This window comes from Marmota marmota, unplaced genomic scaffold (genome assembly GCF_001458135.2).
Source record: "Marmota marmota marmota unplaced genomic scaffold, marMar, whole genome shotgun sequence".
In the NCBI taxonomy this organism is placed as follows: domain Eukaryota; kingdom Metazoa; phylum Chordata; class Mammalia; order Rodentia; family Sciuridae; genus Marmota; species Marmota marmota.
Window position 1 is genome coordinate 13,901,192 of NW_026000272.1, and position 8,069 is coordinate 13,909,260.

At 37.0% G+C, this 8,069-nt stretch overlaps 1 protein-coding gene across 4 annotated transcripts in view; it reads right to left on the reverse strand.

Annotated features, from left to right (window-relative positions):
- Positions 1-5,962, reverse strand: part of Adgrg4 (adhesion G protein-coupled receptor G4) — a 115,636-nt gene extending 109,674 nt beyond the window's left edge. The window contains exons 1-3 of one of the 4 annotated variants that reach the window (XM_048796978.1): positions 5,865-5,962; positions 1,499-2,517; positions 1,079-1,117 (exon numbers count right to left, since the gene is read on the reverse strand). The gene's annotated coding sequence lies outside the window, so the exon portion shown is untranslated. The other 3 variants (XM_048796976.1, XM_048796977.1, XM_048796979.1) reach the window with 3 other exon arrangements.
- Positions 5,963-8,069: the final 2,107 nt, after the last annotated feature.

Consider the following 8,069-nt stretch of genomic DNA (forward strand, 5'->3'; position numbering starts at 1 on the left):
ATCAGGCTTTTCATATTTACCAAGTGTTCTACTGTCATTCCCATTACAATAATAAGAGAATTTGTATGACTTGGATGGATTTTCTGAACCACCAGTTTGGAATTAAGGGGGTCTCTAAATCTTTTATGACTTTCGAGATGAAATGCAGCTTAAATTTATAGTGCTGTGAAAGGACTAGACTGAGAATCAGTAACTGGTGAGACCTTACATATTTCTGCTCCTAATTTTCCTGGGCCTCAGTTTCCTTATCTGTAAGAATGTATATAATAATCTGCCTATTTCCCAGAGCTACTCTAGAAGAGGATCAAATGAGTTGATATTTTGAAGGCAATTTTCAAAGTATAAATTGGTATAGAAATGGATATGATCACTATCTATAAAATTGAATTTTCAGCAGCAAACAAGCCAATTTATATCTTCCATTTCCTCTAAACTTTTATAACAATTCCAAGGTATGTGTCAGAAACTTACCTGGCACCCTATAAATAAATCAAAGGACGTTCACCAGCAGAATACTACACAGCCACTAAAAGGAGTAAAGTAAGTCTATATGTCAGTATGAAAAGGTGGTCTAGAGAAGAGAGGAGAGCTTGAGGACCTTTCCCTTATAAGCCATTCAATTTTATATTGCTTAATTATTTTTCAATGATCATACATTACTTATACAATTTTAAAAATTGAAGTAAAAGAGAAAGAAGGAACAAAATGAAGTGAAAGCAGGAGAAACAGGGAAGGAAAATGAGAATTAAATTATTTCCTTTATGCCACTGACAATTCCATACTGTGATTATTTTACAGTGAGCATTCATTACTTCAGTAATATTTTTTTTAAAAAATGAAAGAATAAATGAAAAGAGTAAAAGAAGAAAAAGAAAGAGGAGGAGAGCAAGAAAAGGTCGAAATCAAGGACTTGTATTTTATTCTCCATACAATTCCATGCAATTTGATTCCCTTAGGATGAGTAATTGTACTTTTATAATTAAAAAAATTGTAAAGGTAGGAAGAAAAGAAGGAAGGATGGAAAGAGGAAGGGGGGAAGGAGAGAAGGAAGAAAGGAAAGAGGAAGAGAGACACTTACCTAAGAACAGGATTCCTTTAACTTCCTACCCCTGTGTCACTGTGGAGACCAAAAGAAGAGTTTGCTTTACAAATGACCAGATCTGATGTCTAAATCCCTACATTTCATGTGAAATGGAACAAGATATTCATTATCTGCTGGCCATGCCTCAATCACCTTCTTTTCCAGATCAAACCAGACTCTCTGCTCTTAGCTTTATGGGGCTTATTGACTGTGGTAGATCCTCTTTTTGTGGCTTGGTGCACGTCATGGGGCTGCTCTCCCAAGCATAAAATTAGCCTGAGCAAAGTTCTCAGATTATTACATACCTGCAATATCCTATTAATTTGAGGACTCTTTCCCAATTTTCATTAAGGATTATCTTCAGTTTCTAGTTAATTATTGCTTTAACTAAGTTGGATATATTAAATGGGTACTTACTTAATTAAGGCTCATTTCATTTTATTGAGAAAATGGGGTGGGGTCAGAACTATAAGCAGAAAGCAAAGGCCAAAAAGGCATTGAGATGTACATGTCTTAGGTTGTCAGTAAAAAGAAGACAACTCTTTGCCTTCACTGGAGATCTATTCTTCAAATCAACTTGAAAATAAATCAATTTACTGAACTAATTTTTGTGTCATTCGAGAGAGAGGGTGTAGTTTTTCTCTCAGAAGATGACATTACAGCCCCTTTTGAAGCCATCAGATCCCATCAAGAATCCAGAGATGATCTCCTTCAGTCTCCATTCTTCACAGATAAGGATCCTGAGGTTCACATAGTAGATTGTTTATCCAAAGTCATAGACAGCTCATGAAGACAGAGAAAAAGCTAGAACTTAGGTCTGCTGACTCTTAGACCAGTGTATTTTCCTCTCCATCTCACACCTTAAGTGAAAAAATTCAGTCTAAAAGAGGCTGAGTCAACCAATCTGTAGGCCAGGATTCTCTATAGGGGAAGGGAGAAAGGGAAAGTGTATCAGAATCACTCATTATTTATCCCTAAGCCCACAAGCTGTGATTGGTACAGCAGATAAGAACCCAGGTTTGGCAAAGACAAACTTGAGATTGAATTTCAGCTACACAACCTTGACATCTCTTGAGCCCCTGTGTCCTCCTCATTTGTAAAACATGGATAATAGAACTCACCTCATATTTCTGTGATGATTATATAACATACCATGTGTAAAGGTGCTTGACCCACTGCTTCTCACAGAGTTCCGTGTCACAGCTACTATCCAGGGCTCCAAAATGTCTCTTTTCCAAAACGCATAAGGCTTAGGCTTTGTGACCTGTCCCCCACAGATCTTGCAAGAAGTGTGATACAATGGTCAAGGAGCTCCTTGGCACTTCCCTGGCACTTGTTGGTACTTCATGCCATGCTTGTCATTGGTCTATCACCCCACACAACATTAATCTTCAAAAGGGCAGGAACTGCATGATATTCAGTAGTTGAGACATTGCCTGTCACACAGTCAATATTTACTAAGTGAATGAATATGCCTTTCTCCCCTTCTAGAGTGTAAACTTCCTAAGGATACAGAAATACATCTCTACTCTCCTTCTGCCCTGCTCTAGGAGTTAGCATAGTGCCTAACACATTATAGGTGCTTAAACAGTATCTGATACATTAAAGATTGTCATGGTTTGAATAGGAGTAGTGTTCTCCAAAGATCCTTGGGGTGACACTATCAAGAAGTACTCTGGACCTTTAAGATGTGGGGCCTAGTAAGAGATCTTTAGGACATTGGAGTTGTGCCCTTGAAGGAGATTGTGGGACTACAGTTTCTCTCTTCTTCCTGGCTCAAAATGTGAGTGCTTGCTCTGATACATGTTTCTACCAGGATGTGCTGCCCTCATGACAGGCCCAAAGCAGTGGGTCACCCAATCTTGCATTTGAACCTCCAGAACCATAAGCTGAAAGTACTTCTCTTTACAAGAAATAAGGGATTAAAAAAAGGATCTCATGAAAAAAAAATGGAGAATAGTAAAGTGGATGAAGAGGATCTAGAAGAGGCAGGAGGGTGGGAAAGGAGAGAAATTGACAAATTAAATTGTCAAGTTATGCTATGTACATATGTGAATATATCACAATGAATCCCACTTTTATACATAATTATAATGTACCAATTAAAATAAATAAATAGAAGGAAGAACAGTAGAGTTGAGGAAGGGGATCATGGGGAAAAGGAGGAAAAAGAAAGGGGAAGTACTAGGGAATTAAGTGGAGCAAATTATACTAAATATGTGTAAATGTGGCACAATGAATTCCACTATTATGTATAAGACGCTAATATAAACATTTTCAAAAAACTCTCTTTACTTCATAAGTAGACTGTCAGATATCTTGTTCTAACAATGGAAACCAAATACAAAGATGAGGATGATTTGAAGAGAATATATGGAGAAATACTTGGATATACCAATAAAATTCTCTAGAAGGAGATTATGATGAGAATAGCTGCTTCTAGAAAGACAGGCTGAGGGTGGGAGCAAAAGTTACTTTTCACAGGGTATACTTTTTTATGATGTTAGAATTTTAGTCATCTGCATGTGTTATTTTTTTCAAAGAAAAACATTGTATATTTTTTTTCCAAAGAAAATCCAGTGTAGGTAAAAAGAAATCATCAACTGGAAAATGAAGTTTGTGCAAAAAAAAAAGAAAAAAGTTGGAGTTGAGTTCTTTGATTATGGAAAAAATTGCCACCTACTATATAGAAGTTCCTCAAAAAATTAGGAATGAACTACCATATGACTCAGCTATCCCTCTCCTTGGTATTTATCCAAAAGTACTAAAATCGGCACACTATAGCAATACATCCACCTCAATGTTTATAGTCACACAATTCACAATAACCAAATTAAGGAATCAACCCAGATGCATATAACTTGATGAAAGGATTCAGAAATTGTGATCTGTATACACAATAGGGTTCTACTCAGACATAAAGAAAAATAAAATTATGTTATTAGCTGATAAATGATGAACATTATGCTAAGTAAAAGAAGCTAGTCTCAGAAAGTCAAAGGTCAAATGTTTTCTCTCATATGTTGCAGCTAGAGAAAAAAAAATAAAAGAAAGAAGGAGGGGAGGATCAGACAGAATAAAAGTATAGGGAAGATCAGTAGAGTTGAAGAGGGAAATCCACAGGGAGAAAGGAGGGAGAGAAAAGGGGAGGAAATGTGGGATGAATTTTTAAACAATCATCCTAGGTAAATATAAATACATGACAGGGAATTTCACTTTTATAAGGAGAAAGAATCAATCAAAAATAAATAAATAAATGAGTGAAAGGAAGATCAGTAAAGTAGAGGAAGGAGAATGGGGGAGAGAGGGAAAGGGAGGAGATATGAACTGAAATCCAATTCCATGAATGTATGAATTTGTGGAGATGATCGCAAGTACTATGTATAACTATAATGCTCTAATAAAAAATTCACTAAGAAACAAAGAAATAAATATTTTAAGAGCTAAAAAATGCCACCTGGGAGGGCTTCAGTGGGTATCTTTCATTCTCTCTAAAAGGTTATAAGGAGAATGATGACCATCTGTTCTCCATATCTACAGAGTAATAGGAAATGGACTGAAATTGCAGCAGGAGATATGGTTTAAACATAAATAAGTCATTATTGACCATAGGAGTTGAAAAGGATATCACAGGATGTTATGAGCTATCCATCCCTGGAAACTGGACAGCCTAGATAGCCATATGGCTCTACTGATTTACTTCGCCCCCAGACAGGACTGAACTAAATAACTTGATATTGTCCCCATATCTAACACTAGAAAAGACCTACAACCTTCTGTTAAAGGTCCAGGCTATCACCATTACTTTTCCACGTTCTAGGTGTAAGCATCACACCAGGGCAATTGGGAGTGTGGTGAATTCCACATGACATGGCTCCCAACCAAAACCCAGCTATTTAATTTGGACTCAACCACAGGATTAATTAAGGGGCTCAGCGCTGGAAGGAAAAAAAATTATCTGTATTAGTAACTTCCTGAGAGGTTCTGATGGACAATTTTGATTATATTTGATTGCCATGTTAAACAGTACCATCTAACTGATAACCTATTCATTATCACTCCTATGTTTACCTTCATACTTTAACTACATATGCTGGCATCCCTCAATAATATGTACTATTGCTTTGTATAACAGTACTACATGTGTTTTAAATATCACAAGTTTACATGCTTTTAGACATGACATATTATATGTATTATACCTTAAGAAAGGCAGCAAAGCATACAAACTAAAACACTCTGAAGCCAGACCACTTGGTTTCTCTAATATCTCACTGCCTTAACTTCCTCATCTGCAAAATGGAATATGATTGATTATGAAGATGTTTATGATGCCCTGAGCAACACAGTGAGACCCTGTCTCTAAATAAAATATAAAAAAGGACTGGGAATGTAACTCAGTGGTTAAGTGTCCCTAAGCTCAATCCCTGGTACCCCAAAAAAACAGATTTTAAAAAAGATGTTTATAGTGATGATGGCCACCCCTAGTGTTCTCATGGAATAAATGAGATAATATATACAAAGCACTTAGAATACTCTCTGGTATGGAATAAAAGCTTTATAAGTATTAACCATGATTATGTATTTTTTGCAACTTGTTTTTCAAGCTCAAAAGTATTCATTTAGTGAGCAAAATTTGAGTGCCCACTATGTGCAAGGCATAATTATAAGGTGCTAGGGTTTTGGCAGTGAACAAACAGATAACTCTCCCTTCTCATCCCATAAAACATATATTCTAGTGGGAATAGACAGCAAACAAGAAAATAAGGAAAATGTAACATACCTGAAGGCAATAAATGCCATAGACAAAGATGGAATGGGAATAGGATATCCAGAACTGGTGTGGGGAATGCATTCAACTCAGGACCTTGCACATGTTAGGCAAGCATTCTACCATGGAGCTACATCCCAACCTTTCTTATTTATTTTGAGTCAATGTTTTACTAACTTGCCCGGCCTGGCCTTGAACTTGCAATGCTCCTGCCTCAACCAACCTCCCAAGTTGCTAGGATTACAGGCTTGAGACACTGTGCTGGTGGAAATGTCATTTTAAATAGAGCAATGGAGGGTATCCTCACTGACACAGTGTTGTTTGAACAAAGACCTGAAGAAAGTAAAGGAGTGTGCCAGGCACAGTGGGGCATGCCTGTAATCCCAGGAGCTCAGGAGGCTGAGGCAGGAGGATCACAAGTTCAAAGCCAGCCTCAATAACTTAGCGAGGCCCTAAGGAACTCAGTGATAACCTGTCTCTAAATAAAATATATTTAAAAAGGGTTGGGGATGTGGCTCAGTGGTTGAACACCCCTGGGTTCAATCCCCAGTACCAAAAAAAGAAAGTGAGGCAGTGAATCATGGGGACACTTAGAGAGTGACCCAGGCAAGAGGAAATACCCTGTGTGCCACTGGGTGTTTGAAGCCTTACTGGAAATAGTACTGAGGTCAGCATGCCTAAGCACAGAGAGAATATGGAAAACAATGAGAAAAGAAGTAAGAGAGGTCATGGACCCAAATCACACAGGGTCTTGTGGTCCATGTTAAAAACTTTGGTTTTACCCTGGAGAAATGGGGACACATTGCAGAGCTTTAAAAAAAACTTTTTTATTTTGAAATAACATCAGACTTACAGAAGAACCATATGAAAGCAAAAAGCACTCTTATATCCTTCATCCAGATTTTCCAATTGTTGACATTTTGCCACATTTGCTTCATATATTTTTGAATCATTTGAGAGTAAATTGAAGACATCGTGTCCCTTCACTCCAAATTCCCAGCAGGCATTTTCCTCAGAACAAGAATAGTTTCTTATATAACTGCAATAATCAAAATGAGGATATTTACATTGATGTAATACTATCTCATATACAGTCCATATTTGTATTTAGCCAACTGTCTCACTAATGTCCTCTATTACATTTGCCTCAGTCTGATCCAGGATCCAATCTAAGATGACACACTGCTTTTAGGTATCATGATTTTTCAGTTTCCTTTAATCTGGAAATGTTCCTCAGCCTTTCTTTGACTAATGGCACTGACGTATTTGAAGCTTACAGACTAACTATTTTTTAGAATATTCCTTAATGTGGGTTTGTCTAATCTTCCCTCATGGTTCAGATTATGCATTTTTGGCAGGAACAGCACCAAAGCGATGTATCTTTCTCAGTACATTGCATTTTGAGACACATGATATCAGTTTGTCCCATTATTGGGAATGCAAACTTTGATCACTTGGTTAAGATGATGTCTGCCAGATTTTTCCACTGTAGTTTTTATTTTCCCATCTGTAACTTATAAGTGATCTGTAGGGAAACACTTTGAGTTTGTGTGAATAATCTGTTTGGCCTCAAATTTCCAACCAATAGTTTCAGCATTCACTTCAAGTTTTCACCTGATGGCTGCCAAATTATATTTTTCTATTTTTATCATTTTTCTACATTTATTAGCTTTTTACTGAAAGAGTTCCCCCTTCTCTCATATTCATTCTTTTTATCAGTATGAACTCATAGATTCATATTTTAATCAATGGGTTACAACATATTATAGATTATAAGATACTATATTTATGCTCAAATTGTCCCAAATTGGTCCAAGGGAAGCCCTTTCATACTGGTTTCTCTCAGTATTGTAGATTGAACTTAGGTTGAATTCAGGGGCCCTCTGCCACTGAGCTACATCACCAACCATTTTTTGTCTTTTTATTTTTTATTTTGAGACTGGGTCTTGCTAAGTTGCTGAAGCTGGCCTTGAACTTGGGTTTCTCCTACCTCAACCTCCTGATTTGTTGGGATTATAGGCTTGTACCACTGGACCCTGCTTCTGTGTCCTTTTAACATGTTCCCATCATTCCTTAAGCAATTCCTTACTTTCTTACGCAACAGGTTTATCTTGCATTTCCCCTGCCTCATACTTAAAATCCACCCTCATTCCATTTAGAGAGAAATGGTGTCTAGAAACCAACATCTGAGTTATGACAGGTTTGAGCAGAAGAGTA